Below are 16618 nucleotides of genomic sequence, written 5' to 3'. Positions count from 1 at the left end.
CATTGTAATATCATTAAAATCTTTTGGCTGCCAAGTTTACTCGGTATGAACTAAATCCCATCAGTAAGAATTGCTTCTTCCAAATTACCTTTGATGACTGAGTGAGCTCGGTAAGAACTGCTTCTTCCAAATTACCTTTGATGACTAAGTGAACTCGGTAAGAATTGTTTCTGTCACATTTTCTTCAATTATTGAGTGAGCTTGGTAAGAACTAAATTTCTCTGATTACCTTGAAAGCTTGGTAAACATTGTCCTTTTTCTAGTGTTGGTAAATAGATTGTTCTTTTGAATAAACTCCCAAAATGCCCAAATCTGAAAGAACAATTAGATGCCAACAGTTGGATAATCTATCATGAGGTTGATAGATTTCCTTTGAATTGAAAGGTACAGCTCCCTTATAGAATGATATGCAATGAATTTTTTTATTTTCTAAACTAACTAGGTGTGTTCTTAACCTGAGAACGAAAGAGGAGAAACCAAGTTAACCCTAGACAGGACTAACTCAGGCAAATTTTAGATGTTAAACATAGCCAACTTCGAGAAATCACACATCCTATGACTCCCAAGATTGGTAATGCAAGAATGTTGTTAGTTATGCAAATGCAACGACATGAAATTAAAATGAAGACTGAACATCTGAACCTTTGCAACATGAACAGATGAAAGTATTCTGATCTATCACCCATTCACCATTTAGCTGAGAATGCAAGAAAGTGCTTAAGATTAATTATAACAATACTTCAATTGGAAGTAATCAGAAAAGTGATGCCTAAATGCTTTGATTCATAAAAAAACCTTTCTTGTTTTGAACACAACAAACATAATACTCTGATTACATTTTCTTACAATCTACAGCCAAATCTATTACAAAGAACCAAAATATCCCTCTAATGCATGAATGAAAAATGTAGAAAATTGAATGCTCTCCCCTCTACTCTAGCTCTCCAACTGTATGCAGAAAAAGTAGAACACCCCCCTGGATAGTAAAGAATTGACACCAAGCGTGATTGTCTCTGCAATCTCTCCTCATGCCAACAATTTTTCGACCCTTGCATTTACTTTTCCAATAGTATATATAGAGATTACAACATACAACTTTCATGAGAATGCCAAGTGTTTCAAATTCTAGAATTTGAAAAGACTGGAGACTAATACTTTCAAAATTACAAACAAAAGGAGCCAAAAATGACTTTGTCTCTTCATCTGACCTTGCAAATTGACACCTCCCCATGGCTCTTGAACTCTAAGTTCTTTGTTGTACTCTTCCCATTTCTTAGTCCTATGTCATCTCTAACTTGATGCTTATTTGCATTAAACTCATATTCCCTACTTCCAATGTAAATACAATGACGGGCCTCATAATAATATCTCACCAGTAGGTTCACAGTCAGCCTTTAGAATGTCATTGCAACCATGCTAAAGTGAAGTTTTTGTGCGATAATCTATGATAATTTTGACAAGCCAATCCCTTAACCTTGGAATATGCAAACCATTTGGTACCATATTTACAGTATGAAGCATATCTAGGTTACCCACTGCGTGCCCCGGTAACATTCCAACCATTTATGATTGCCAAGGCTTTGCTTAATCAGCTCCTCCCAAGAATAAATACTTGCTCTTTTATAAGACCTCTTCTGATACAAATCTCATAAGCCTTGTCAAGCGAGTAATATTGGCTACTGTGGAGGAATGGGAGAAGCAATCTGGGCTCATATTTTGCACAAAGCTTTACCTGAAGGCCATGGAATTCTTCCCCTACATTAGGATCTGTCTGAAAGAGTGCATGTAAATATTCATGCAGGTATAATCTGTGTGTCTTATCAATAATCTTCTTCCTCTCCGTAAGCTCTGGAAGAGAATTCAACGCATTCATCAGATGCTTTGTGTTGCCTATTAATTCATGGTCATCAAAATCAACATCTACCTTACCACCAGTCCTCCTATTAACTTCCTCCACATCTTGTTTATATTTTCCAAGTTGGGTTTCTACTTCTTTAGAAACATTTGGAAAAGGGGCAGAGGCATTTGCCACCCGAAAATTGTCAAAATCATCTAACTCATATGATTTTTTACCCTTACCATCTCCTTGGATAGTTACCCTATTGAGCTTCATGCCCAACACATCATGAACCAGTGGCCTATAACTCCAGTCATGCTACACGGCAACAGAGAGTTCAAAATTTCTATCAAAAATGCATAAAAGTGGCCTCTGGAATGAGCTGCTACTGATCAAATTCCCTTTGCTGAATAGATTGTTTCTAGAAATAAGGTGGTCTCGTAAGCGAGAATCAAGTTTGGATGCAACCATCTCAGCAGGTCCTCCCCTTGCACATCAGAAGATAGGCACCACATCTAGTGTGGCCAACACAGAGAACACACCATTCACCATACCCTCTACCACACTCTCTATGTCAATTGCCTATGCCTTTAGATCATTTAATTGTACATAGCTAGAATTGTGACCAAGAGAGAACATCCCATTTTCAAGATAAATGAAGTTGACATACTGATCATATACCCGGGCAATTCTGTTGACACAGTCTGATCTCAGAATACTAGCATCAAGTTGCTCCAACAGTCGATGCGACACCGATGATGCAAAATTCAGGTGAAAAATGTCATAGACAACACGACATGTATCCATAATTATTCTTTCTATTTTTTCTGCTATTGCCTCCACAAAATAAATTGTTGGAACATCAGGAATTCTTTGCCTTTCTTTGTCTATTATGAAATATAAAGTAATGCCATGCTTTCGGAGGTCCTTGGCACGAATAAGTGGCGAAAGGATATCACGGGAGAAGTTGTCAAGGATAAGCACTTTATAGACTTCTTCATCTGCGGTGTCTCCACTGCTCACACCCTCATTCAGGTTCAGCATCCGCACTATGCACTATGTCTACTTTTGTCGAAGGGAGAGAACCATGTTTTCTCATTTGTGCTCAACTGGTCTCTCACACTTAAGATCTCATCAAGAAGTTTGATTCGGGCTTTTCCAGCTTCAATTGTCACTAGTGCTTTTTCATGCTATCGATGTTGAAGAAGCCAAACTATATGGTCATCTGCATCCCTAGGCTGGTATTGGCATTTGGTCGAACATTCCCACCACGTCTTCTCTATTGCAACCCGTGCACTTTGTCTTCACTCTCCAAACAGAGCTAGGCAGATGTTGAACTCTTGTTCACATGTGAAAGACTTTGAAACATTACGATTTTCTTTTGTGGTCTCCATAACTTCACTAATCGCGGGCTGATGACTATAGCTTTAGATTTGGGTATTAAAATTTTGCACCTGCAATCTCATGAGCGTCCTTCTCCATGACCTCAAGCAACAGAGGCATCTTCCTTAGTATGCTATTATCATGCAAAGTGCATGTTCCTTAGCAACGCGTGGACATTATTGCATGATTCCTCCATTGGTGGCTCTGTAGATTTGTCTAATGCATTTGTATAATGTGTATTGTGTATGAATAGAGCATAATCCTCTTCGCGTGGCCGTGGGTCTTCTGTGGTCTTCAATTGCATTCCCTAAAACACTCAGGATGACTCATCCTTTGTATAGCCATGGGTCTCCTAAAAGCTTGTATTAGCATTTGGTCAAACATATCAACCATAACTTTTTAATCATATGACTCTTGTATTGTGCATCATTGGTGCTATGAACTTCGGGCTCAAACCAGAGCCATAACCCAAGACCTTCCTCAAAGACACAGTCACTAAATCAATGTATTTTCTGATCAGCATAATATATTACTCATATCCTTGTTTAGAACTCACATTGTCAATCCTCCAAAGAATTATACTTTGCAACTTCTCCATTAGATCTCTAAATTTAAAGATTGACTATACTAAAACAATTTTGAGAATAAAGACTCCAAGATGAAATATACCACTGCAATCATGAACTGAGATTTCTTTCCTTCTATATTAACACTATTCATATATTGAAGGCAGGACTATTACACCAAATATTTATTGCAACCTAATGAACCACAAGCCTTGGGTAAAATGATATCAGATAAGGTATAATTATGCTCTGATTACCTTATCTACAATCATCTGGAAACACAACTTAATATCTTCTTGATCTTATGGAGTGAATATTTGAAATTTTAATGCCAAATTTGTTATTGTATCAGTTATATGAGAAACTTCCATCTGATTCCTTGTAAAATCCTAGAGATCATAATTTCACAATCATCATTCCATCCAAGAAGATCATTACTGGGAGCATGTTATCCTTGTCGGGTTAGGTTCTATAACCTACCCAATATGAAGAGACTTTGAACCAACCCACCCAACTTATAAATGAGAGGGAAAGAGAAAGGGAAGCTTGACAAGGATAGCCTACCTATGAAGGACTTAGACCTAGACACAAATCAAACTAGACTGACTTGATATGACCAATATTGCCAAAAAAAAAAAAGTGACTTAAAGTCAGGCAACATCTAGCTGACCTTCTGAGCTTGGTAGACACTATCCTTTGCATTGCTGACCTTCTAAACTCGGTAGACACTATCCTTTGCCTCACTGACCTTCTGAGCTTAGTAGACACTATCCTTTGCCTCACTAACCTTTTGAGCTCGGTAGACACTATTCTTTTCCTCGCTGACCTTCTGAGCTCGGTAGACACTATCCTTTGCCTTGTTAACCTTCTGAGCTTGGTAGACACTATCCTTTGCCTTGCTAACCTTCTAAGCTCGGTAGACACTATCTGATGACTGATATGACATTTGTGTGACATCAAAGACAACACACAATTGAATAATTCTATCCAACATCACATTCTCACAATAAGAAGATGTAGGGCTTTTAAACAATGTGAGCATGCGTTATGATGACACGTAGCCCTTCCTGATGTTCCAGCCTCAATGCACCACAAAATTTTTGTGGTTGTCAGAGCTAGTCAAATATTTTTGTAGAGTTGTCAATGCTCTCGTACTCATTTTAAAATTCTTACAATATCATTGGCTCATTCTTTAATGAAGGTATTATTTTATAGTTTAGAATTTTTGATCGTTGATCTTGCAAGAATCAAGGGCTAGCACATGCCCGCAATAACAAAGTGCACAAATGTTATACATTGCGAGGAAGCACCAATGCAACACGTGGCATAGTGTGACATCATGGGCCCACCTTTCTCAGAAGGTAATAACAACTTGTCTTATGTGGTACTTGTTAGATGAGCTAGAGTATAGAGAAAATGTCTCATTGGTCTAACTAGTTGACTAGATATTACAGCCATGCAGGATTTTTAATCACCATAGATCTAAACAAGATCGACGAAATGCACTTGCCCGCAATATGGAACTGCTCAAATTTTAAATAATGTGGGCAAGCGCCTTTGTGATGTGTGGCAAAGTGGGACCGAGCTTTGAAAGGAATGTTGAGTTATGCCATGCTATAAAGGTCAGATGAAGTAAAGTGTGCTCATTGGTGGAATATGATAGGTATGTTGAGTTGGAAATGATGATGTCATAGGTGCAGAAACTCTAAATACCACAGTCAAATCTATCAAAGAACGTTGGTAAAAGGATGATATTTTATTGGTTAAAATGACTGACTGGGCCTTAGTCACCTGTAAATTTGTGTAATTGTTGATCTTGTCTAAATCAATGATTGGTGCTTACCTGCTATTTTAAGATGCAATAAATTTAAGGAATGCGAGTAAGCGGTAATGTGACATGTGGCACTGGATCAAGGCAAATGATGACATGGCAGTGCAATGGGCAGGCCAATTAAATCATGACAAGTGGTGCTCGGTGGCAATGGTCAACCAGTTAGGAAGTGACATGTGGCACTCGGTCAAACCTAGTTTGACCCAAATTCAGAGTGTGGGAAAATTTGAAAGAAATAAGAAATAATAATTGTTAATTATTTTTTGATAAGCAATTGCAGCATCAGTGAGTTTTAAATTCAAAAGCATCATTTTTGCTAAAGTTCAGACATTAGAACATTTTAAATTTTTGAAATTTAAAATATCAAGGATGCAAACTTGAGTTTTCTAGCAGAGGGGGACATTTTCAAACTGGCTTTCTAGAGGTTCTTGATAAACAAAATATGCAATATTATATATCGCCAGCATCGGGAGAATCTGAATTTTTTGATTCTAGAGTTGGCACTAGTTCATGCTACAAGAGGTTTTCTTCCAGATTCCTATTTTGCAACTACATTCAGGTGAGGAAGTTTAGAACTAATTTTTGACATAGTAATGATCTAAATGTGGTTAAAAGGTAGTGGAAGTGTAGTTAAGGTTCAATTTGATCAGATTCACTCAATAAAATCTCAATTTCACCAGCATTTCATAAGGTAGATCAGATTTTGACAAGCAAAAGGGTTTTCATCATTAAACATAAGATATTTTCAAATTAGTTACAGAATGATGATGAAACCAAATCAAATCAAAATGGGAGAAGGAAGTGAGAGGTTATTCAGTTGCAGAAGATTGAATTCCAAGTGGACACGTGTCAGGCATAGATCAAATCCAAGAATTCACTTCTTGCTATATCTTTCTTTCTTTCTTTCATTGTAGCGATTGGAAATTTTGAAAAGTTTCTCTGCAATAAAGGCATTTAGTAGAACTAGCCCTGGAATTGATGAACTCTGAATGGAAGATCTGGGATGTGTTGGTTCTAGACCATGAATCTTTTGCTTTAGCAGTGATACTGCCTTCCCATCCCATCAATTTCTCATTCCCACCATTTTCTCCTTGTATGGCAACATTTGTTCATTGAATAGTCTAGTTTATTAGGTTCTTTGTGAGTTAATTTCATGCATTTTAATGTATTATTTCAAGGAAATCAATACAAGGAACAGTAAGTGTTTAGTTTCAGTTTAAATCTTGTCTCCTTTCTCAGTTGAGCTGTGATGTTTTATGGTCTTTGAACAAAGAGCTTAGATCATAAGTGCAGTCCCTTAAGGCTGTATGTTGCTTCATTGTTGCTTGTAATTTAAGGAATTATGTAAATGCTTCAGAGATTCAACAAGGTTGCAAGTTTATTGAGGAGGATATCATGTAAGAATGAGATTTAAGTTGAACATTGATGTCTATTTACAAGGTGAATGGATAGATCATATATCTGAATATATCAATAAGTATCAGATATCCAAAATGCATGAGGGAGATTCATGAATTGCCCAATGGATCAGGCACTGATCAGCTACAAGATCATTAGTTTTTTGTCTATACTTTGTTTTCATCCACTTTCCCCACCCACATAAAATCAAATCAAAATTCAAATCATCTTTACATTTTATGTTGAAGAGTTAGAACATTTTAACCCTCACTCAGCTTGTGAATATCATAGAGTTGCAATTTGCTACTATAGATCTATGTTATTACATGAGTTAATAGGAGAAATAAGGGTTTTATCTGCTTTATATTAGATTTGTTGTATGCTTTGATAGCTGGTACCATATAAAGAATCTATAGGTCCACCCGCCTAGGTTTTGTAGAGCCTGAAGAAGAAGAAGGAGTTATACCTTATAGTTGGCCCAAGACTGCTGTCAAATGTATATGTCATAGGAATTTGCTAGCCTTAGATGCATTGGTCTAGTTTCTTGGTTATTTTTAAAACTATTAAATCAAGAGCCAACACCTCCCACATGGAAACATTTTTTATAGGGAAAATGTTTACAATTTTTGAAGCTTGCTTATGGTGGAATTGGCGGTGATGGAAATGTGTTCCTTTGTTGGCCTATGATTCACACAATTTGGGATGCTAGCAGGCTAGAGCTCTAGAAATAAAGTGTGGAAGAGACTCTAAGGGTTAGACCCTATCCAATGAAAACTAAGGAAAATTGATTACAACTTATAGGTCAAATTGTAGGACATAGTTCTTGGGTAGAGTTTCACAAAGGTAATATTTCTAACAATCTAGCTTTCTAGATTGTTCTTTGGTGCTAGTCCTAAAATCTCAAACTTAGGGTAAAAGATCTTCCTTTTGATCAAAATTTACACTTAGTGGAATATTGCTAAACTCTATAACTAATAATTAAATATTTTTATAAGTTAGACTCTAGAAAAATGGAAATTGAAAGGTCAAGTCAAACTCTATCAAATAGGAAAAGTCTTTTTGTTATTCTCCTTTTTGAAATCATGGAACTCTTCTTTAATACTTTGGGATAGATCTCAATTATTGGGATGGATAGGATATTTTTTTAGAATGTGAAAATTAGGGTTTGATCCTAGAAAGGGATATAAAAACCTAGTTTCTATGTTGTGTGTCTAGAAAGCAATAATTGCACTATTAAAAGAAAAAAATATTATGTCAATAAAAATATAATTTAAAGACAACTTATACCCTTTGGCTTAATTATTGAATCTAGAAACTATCTATTGTACTCAAGGTCTTATGTATATAAATGTTTATGTTAATAAAATACTATTGTCATAAAATCATGATTTCCAACTTTCCTACTTGTGGCAAGTTTGACAACTCCTTGTGCATGGCTCTTACCTATGTAGAGGGGATCAATCCATTTTGTCATGCATCTATGATTCATCTTTTGATTCTACAAGGTCCAAGTTGTCCTCACTTATTATTTATTATTTTTAGAAGCATACATTTTACTTACGATCTGCAATAATGCCAACTCTCACAATAGAATCATAATATTTTCATTCAACATGCCCAACTATAATGCCTTCCATTTATGGCCAAATACATCAACAATTACAATAATAATTATGCAAGACCTCGCAAGTTCCAAACCCTAGCTAGTCTAGACCCACAATCCGGTAGAGAACTCTAAGAAGAATATCAACTTGTGCTCGCAAGCCACCAAAAGCAACCTTCTTGTTTTCCAAGCCCACACTTATCTACTAGCTCTGCTCAAACTTCACTCCTCTCAACTACTTCACCTTCTCTATGCTAGATGATAATGATTCAAGACTCCACAGGACCCTTTACTTATACCCAAATAAGCCATAGTTTGGCCTAGCAAGTTACAAATTAAATAAACCCTTACATTAAATAAATAATCCAATCACAAGTTGGCGTGATGTACTTAGAACACAATAAACATAAATTGGCTTAGTTGGCTTACCACAATCATTAAATATACATAGAAAAGATTAGCAAGACCCAAATGGGTCCTTACACATCCCTAGGATCACTCAAATGTCATGATCACACTCCACATGCATTCAATGCACCAAGTTGGCCAATGCAATCCACAAGAACTCCATTCAATGTGCCATACTATCGAGTGTCAACAACATCACCAAGCATCGTCAAGAAATAATACATGTCGAGTAACATAGAATAAGTCGAGTAATGTAGTATAAACTGAGCAACATAGTATATGTCAAATATTAGTATACACCCTCCTTCAGTGACCAACCTCCTTAGCCAACAAGACAACTCAATGATGACCGAGAATACCTCTTCTTCAACCAAGCTCTCCAACCTCAAGGTAAAACCACTCGAGCATGTAGGATAGCCAACTACCCTAGGATGCTCTTACATCAAATTCTTAGACTTTAGAAGTTAGGATTAGGTCCACAAAGTTAACTAATAGATCTTCGAGAAGCATGTCCTACCCATTAATCCTTCAAGGAACTAGAATCTCAATAGCTAGAAAAGTGTCCTTGTCGAAATTATTTTTGTCTTCTTGATCATGAGTCTACTCAAATTTGAAATATAGATACCAAATTAAGTGTTCTAAAAATATGTAACACTTATTGGCCTTTAGTCTTAGGTTTCTGGTAATTTGAGTTGGGTACCCAGGCCAAAAGGAGGGTAAGTGCAATGACTAAAACATCTCCTAAACATTCAAAAACCATAATTATTTCTTCATTCAGTTACATATAATGGTAAATGAGGTGAGAGTGTGAAAATATACAATATTTGACAAATCATGACATCAAGTTCAAATGCTTGAAATTCTACAAGAGGTGTACCATAAGTTTTTCATGCCGTGTTATTGGTGCACATTTCAAATTGTATAATAATTTTGTACTAATGCAAGTTCTTATTCTTGAAATTTAACCACATATCCTTTTGATAAGCTATATACACAATGTTCCTTGTGATCACTATTCAAAAATATGGTTTTCATGTCCATTCAGTAAACTCTCCATCTATTTTGTATAGGTTGGGCTAACAAAGAAATGATTTAATATTTGAGAATACTTTCTTTATACTTTTCAAGTGAGTTTAATCTAATGTGTACTTATTTTATAGAAATATACTTGCAACTAGTGGGTTAACTATCCATTAGAGAATAAACTGATCCACAATTTTAGTTTTCCAAAATATAGTCATACTTAGTTTCCATAGGCTTCCTCTACCATTCAATGTTTTCAACTTCTTGAAGTAGGTTAATTTTGATTGAACTATTATACTCAAGTAAACTTCTTGACCATATTATGAATCTCTGTATGGGCTTCTTGTGTTTTCGATTCATCTAAGTTTATATTCTTCAATATTAAGAGTTTTTTGGACTTAATTTTCTCACACACACACACGCATGCACGCGCACACGCACATGCACACACGCACACACGCGTGCGCGCACACACACACACAGACACACACACATATAGACACACGCACATGCGTGCGTGCGCACACACGCGCACACACACACACAAGTTGAATTTTAGGTGCAACAATCTCTAAATTAAAATCTTTGTCATGCTCTAATTATTGTGTAGTTTCTTAAATCTTTTTTTCTATCCAATGAAGTTTGTAAATAATATTTCTCTCACATTTTATAGTATACATTCCAAATATGATTCAAAAAAATATAATGCCAAAATCATTATACCCGCTTTTTAATTAAACAATGTCGCAAGGATGTTCTTTCCAAAGGGGAAACATGGTGAATTTACTAAGATGTTGCAATTTTCATTCAACACTGAATCAAGTATTTTTTGTTTCACAAAATATTACAAATAAGGAGTAAGAAACTTATTATTGGTTGCATAGCACAACCAATAGTATTTTGACAAATAAGAAATATCCTAAAAATATTCATTTATCACTTTGGTGGTTCATTCTACTTCTCTTCTCCTTGGAAACCAAAAATATTGAGAGATTGAAGAAATGAAGAATGACCAAATTAAATTTCATATAGCATTGTTTGCTGAAGAGAAAATAAATAAGATATTTTTCATAGATCTATTGGCAAGAGATATTGATATATATAATTTAGTTATTTCCATTGGTGGCAACAAAATGTATTGCACATGCTCATAGCATTTATTTTGGTCATACCAAAGGATAGAAGAAAATTTTGATTATGTATGATAGTTAATAGTGCAATAAACACTTTCTGGTGAAATATTTAGTACAACTAGCCAAATTCAAATTCTTATATGTGAACCTAAAGTAAGGAAAATGAAAGCATATTATACAATATCCTAGACTCATAGTAAATGATGTTGCAATTTGAAAAAAATATGAGGTTGTATGTAGTAGATTTTGAGTAAGCAATGAAGAAAATTGACAAGGTATAGTAGATCCTTACATGATCCTTTTAGTTTTTTCTTGGTAAATTTTTTTGAGTTTGAGGATGAGGAGACACCTTGAGATAATGATTATAAGTATTTGATAGAGGACCACATTAAGTCTTGTATGTTGATCTAGCCAACAAATATACAAATTACATTTTTTTCTAAAGTTTTTTAGGCCAACTTAGTCATTATTTTACTATTGATTGTGGATATATAAGATCAATTTGGTCAATCATTTTGGTATGTATGTGTGGTATATATTTGTTCACTTTGTTAATTTGAGGTCCAAATTAGAACAAAGAAGAGATATAACATGAACCATGCTGATTTAGTATATTGTACTTAGTTGTATTTGATTTGGAATTTCTTGATATTGCATACTAGTTGAATCTAGATGTGGATTTTTGTCCATATTTTTTTAAGATAATAAGCCTTCCCTTTTTCTATGGAACACTCTGTTGGAAACTTATTATTGGAACAATTGTTATTTTTTCATTAATGTCAAATCTACTGATAAGACATATTGCTACCTAATCTAAATGTCATATCTATTTAATTGATGAAGAAAGTCATAGGGTTGGCAAACTGAAGAAGCCTAACAATGTTATGTGTAAATAATGTCAATTGGGAAAAATGACCAAGTCTAGTTTTAAGAGAAAAACACACACTTCTAGTGATATTTTGGAATTGGTTCGTACTAGCCTATGTGGACCTATTAATGCTCAAAAATATTGTGGAGATAAGTATTTCATTCTATTTGTTGATGATTACTCTAGGATGATGACTGTGATGTTCCTTAAAGCTAAGTTTGATGCTTCTCAGTTATTCAAGTGGTATTTTGCTAGAGTTGAAAAAGAAACAGGGAAGAGTCTGAAGTGATTGAGATCTGATAGAGGTGGTGAATTTATCTCAAATGAGTTCAATACATTCTACAATAATAAAGGAAATAAAAGACAGATGTCAGCACCAAGGACCCCTCCTCAGAAATGGGATAGTTGAAAGGAGAAACAATCAATAATGAATTGTATAAGAACATTGATGATGGAGAAGAGTTTATCAAAGAAGTATTAGAGAGAAGTTGTTAGTACTATTGTCTATACCCTGAATAGATTACAAGTCAAGAAATAAAGATGTGACACTGGATGCAAAGAAGAATATGAAGACTACAATATATTCATCTATATGGATGATGGTGCTCACAACACTCCATATGAACAACCAAATCAAGTTGTAGTTTTCCAATAAACATGAAATGATGTAGTGCAACAAATTTTTGAGCAACAGCTAGTGGGTGTCAAGAAAAAGACTGAAGATTTCGAGTCATGAATAGGCAATGTCGATCATTAGATAAAGAATGTTGAGCATACAGAACATGAACCTGAACCTGAACAAGAAAGAGAAAATGATTTTGAGTTTATTTTCCAAGATGAACCTGTAGAAGAATAGAGATGAAAAGCACATGTGCTAGAAAAAAATTGAAGAAGACATTACAAACCTTAATAAATCATTGGTGATGTTGAATCAAGTGTTATGACCAGAAAAAGACTCAAAGATGACACATTCTTACTTTGTGAATTTGATCCCAAAACACTAAAAGATGGTTTAGATAATGAAGATTGGATTTAGTCAATGAACGAGGAAAATGAATAGATTGAGAAGAACAATACTTTGACTTTAGTGCCAAGACCTAAAGACAAAAATGTCATTGGAACAAAGTGGGTTTTTAGAAATGAACTCAATGAAAATGGTGAAGTAACAAGAAATAAAGAAAGACTGGTATGCAAAGGATATGCTCGAGAAGAAGGATTTGATTATGGAGAAACTATTTCTAATGTGGCAAGACTTGAAGGAGTCAAAAATTTGCTTGCATATTTAGCCTACAAAAATTTCAAGGTATATCAAGTGGATGTCAAATCTGCATTTTTAAATGGTATACTTGAGGAAGAAGTGTACATCGAACAATTTGAAGGATTTGAAGATCCAGACAAGAAGAACATGGTATGTAAAGTGAAAAAAGTTTTTTATGCATTGTAACAAGCCCCAAGAGCATGGTATGAGAGACTACATAATTATTTGGTGAAGATTGGTTTTCAAAAGGACAAATGATAACATTAATCTATATTTGAAGAAGTACTACTATCTGAAATATTTGTTGATGACATTATATTTGAAGGAAGAAAAGCATTGTGCAATCATTTGTTGGTGAAATAAAGAAGGAATTTAAAATATTTATGTTTGGTGAAATCAAATTCCTTGTTGTATTACAAGTATGTCAAAAGAATTTTGGTATTTTAATTACACAATCCAAATCCATCAAGGAGATACTAAAGACTTTTGGAATGGAAGATTTAAGACTAGTGAGCATACCTATGTCTATAGGACATAAGCTATCTAAGAATAATGAATCTGCTAATGTTAACTAGACATTGTACAAATTCATGATTGGAAAATTACAATATGTTATTCACAATAGACCTGATATTGCTTTAACAGTTGAGATAGTTGCTATATTTTCAACAAATCCTAAGGAGATTCAAATGATGGCTATGAGAAGGATAATGGGATATCTGAAAGGTACAAAAGAATATGGATTGTATGACAAGAGAAGTGATAGATTTGAACTGAAGTATTTACTAACTTAGATTGGGAAGGAAATATAGATGATAGAAAAAGCACTAGTGGAGGTGCATTATTTCTAAGAAAGAGATTGGTGTCATGGACAAGTATGAAACTGAATTGTATTTCCCAATCAATAGTTGAGACCAATTATGTGGCAGTTGCAGTAAACTGTTCAAACATTATGTGAATAAAGATATTATTGAAAGGTATGAAAAAAGAAATTATAGACTCAATGGTTATCTATTGTGATAACACAAGTGCTATTATCATTTCAAAGAATCCAGTGATGCACACTAAGACAAAACATGTTGCTATCAAGTATCACTACTTTGGGGAACTAGTTCAAGACAAAGAAGTGAAGTTAGAATATGTTCACACCAAATAAAAAATTGCTGACATATTCACTAAAGCCTTACCCTAACTAAATCTACTTAAGGATACAAGGTGCATTGCATCAAATGTGCTAATCAAAATATCTTGCACATTGATGCAACACAACTGTACTTTGGGAAATGCCTAAGGTAGATAGTCAAGTATAGCATAATAGATCAATCATAGACAAATAATAGAAATCAAATAAACATGCAAAATCTACATAATTCAGATGTATGAAGAAATTAAAGCTAAGAAAGCTAAGTGCCTTTGGCATTGTTGTCAAGGAGGGAGAGATATACAAAGAGAGAGATATAAAAAGAAGAAGAGATATACAAAAGTCAAAGAAGAAGATCTATAAATAGAAGGAAAGATGTATCCAAGGGGGAGATCTATTATTTCAAAGGGAGAAAATTAGTAAAGAGAATCAAAGTGAAATCTTTTGGATTTTATGGTAACCAAGTTAGATACATTGAGATATTGAGCTATTGTTAATATTGAGATGTTGCCATCAATGCCAAAAAGGGAGATTGTGAGAAACTTGGAATTGGAACAATTGTTGTTTTTTCATTGATGTCAAATCTACTGATAAGACATATTGCTATCTAATCTAAATGTCATATCTATTTGATTGATGAAGAGGATTTGAGAATTTTCTCATAACAATAGCACCTAGAAGAAAGGTTGAGTTGTGAAAAGGAAGCTACAATGGACATTTGATTAGTTAGAATTTGAGAAGACAAAGTGAATTTTTATATCAAGAAAGTTAAGCTAAGCTGAGAAATAGAGTAAAAGGTTAAGGAATGTCGAGTGATGCTAGTGTCAACCAAGCCACAATAAGTGTCAAGCAAATCTAGTGTTGACCAAGCATCAATATTGAGCAAACAAGATAGTTGATGTTGAGATAGAAGTTTTATAGTGACCTACTACTTAAGTGATGACCGAGTGTCAAAACTTAGTGATGACTGAGTATCAAAATTTAGAGATTGCCAAGTAATAGTGTTCAGAATGAATTTGAGAAAATCGTAATTCCTAGCCGACTCAGTTGATTTCTTGGGAGATGTAAATTGTGTTGAAGATAATATTGATGAGTTGGATCATTAAATTCAAGGTGAGGAATAGGTAAAGACCTAATATACATATTCTAGAGAAGTTTCTAGAGGATGATCAAGAAGGTGGATAGATACAATGAATCATGTTGAACCTAATCATAAACCATAAGATCTACGGTGATCATGGAAACTTCAAAGCAAGAATTACCTACTTAAAGAGGTGTAGAACCAAACAAAAAGTGTGATTGTGAGGCATGTACAAAAGAACGTTGATTAGAGATGTACAAGTGTGAATACAAAGCTAAATTAAATTGCGTGCACATATGTTGTTGATATTGATAAGTGAAATCTGAGTAGATGGCTTAAGTTTTGTTGGAAGGTGAATATTTATTTCTTGAAGGGTTTCCAAGAAAATCAAGAATAGAGATGTCAATGGAGATTTTTATCAATGAATCAGCACATGAACTAAATAGTGATCTAAACTTGCAAAGTGGGTTGTAATCATATAGATCAAAACCCTACTATTTTCTTTCTAATCATTGTAAACTGTATGTATTGAAATCTTTTTTATAGATGTTGACCTAACAATCATTTGAAGGACTTAATAGTCTATGTAAATCCTTTAATAAGGTGACATTCTAAATGGAATGATCAAAATTCTTTAACAATGCCACTCCTAATAGGATGATTAAATCTTCCAACTAGGCCACACTTAATAGTGTGTATTATAAACCTTGAGCTCACTTTGAAAGACTGAAAAAGTGGTGACATGTTGGTTGTGGTTTTTCTCAATTGGGTTTCCAAAGTGTCAAACTTGTGTTGAATGATTTATATGTTTTACATTTGATAAATTTTATATTCTAAAAAGTATATTATGTTTGAGACAGTAATTTTATCAATATAGTAGAGAGCGAGCAATGATAGGATAAACAGAACAGTGAGTGTTTTATGTTTAATTGTTCAAATGGTACTTATGGACATAAAGTAATTGATTCAACCCCCCACCCACTATCTCAATTAGTCTAAACTTTTCTAACACATTCACCTCTAGGAAATATGCTTGAATACAAGTGCATTCCCATTTGATCAACCTTCAACAGGGTTAAATGTTATAA

General features: G+C 34.3%; 1 pseudogene; it reads right to left on the bottom strand.

Annotated features, from left to right (window-relative positions):
* Positions 1 to 1588: 1588 nt before the first annotated feature.
* Positions 1589 to 2926, bottom strand: LOC149544795 (SEC1 family transport protein SLY1 pseudogene; annotated as a pseudogene).
* Positions 2927 to 16618: the final 13692 nt, after the last annotated feature.

This window comes from Cupressus sempervirens, chromosome 8 (assembly GCF_028749045.1).
Source record: "Cupressus sempervirens isolate cs-2001-9-10 chromosome 8, ASM2874904v1, whole genome shotgun sequence".
Taxonomy (NCBI): domain Eukaryota; kingdom Viridiplantae; phylum Streptophyta; class Pinopsida; order Cupressales; family Cupressaceae; genus Cupressus; species Cupressus sempervirens.
The sequence above is the reverse complement of the archived record's forward strand: the minus strand, read 5'-3'. Positions and strand labels throughout refer to the sequence as shown.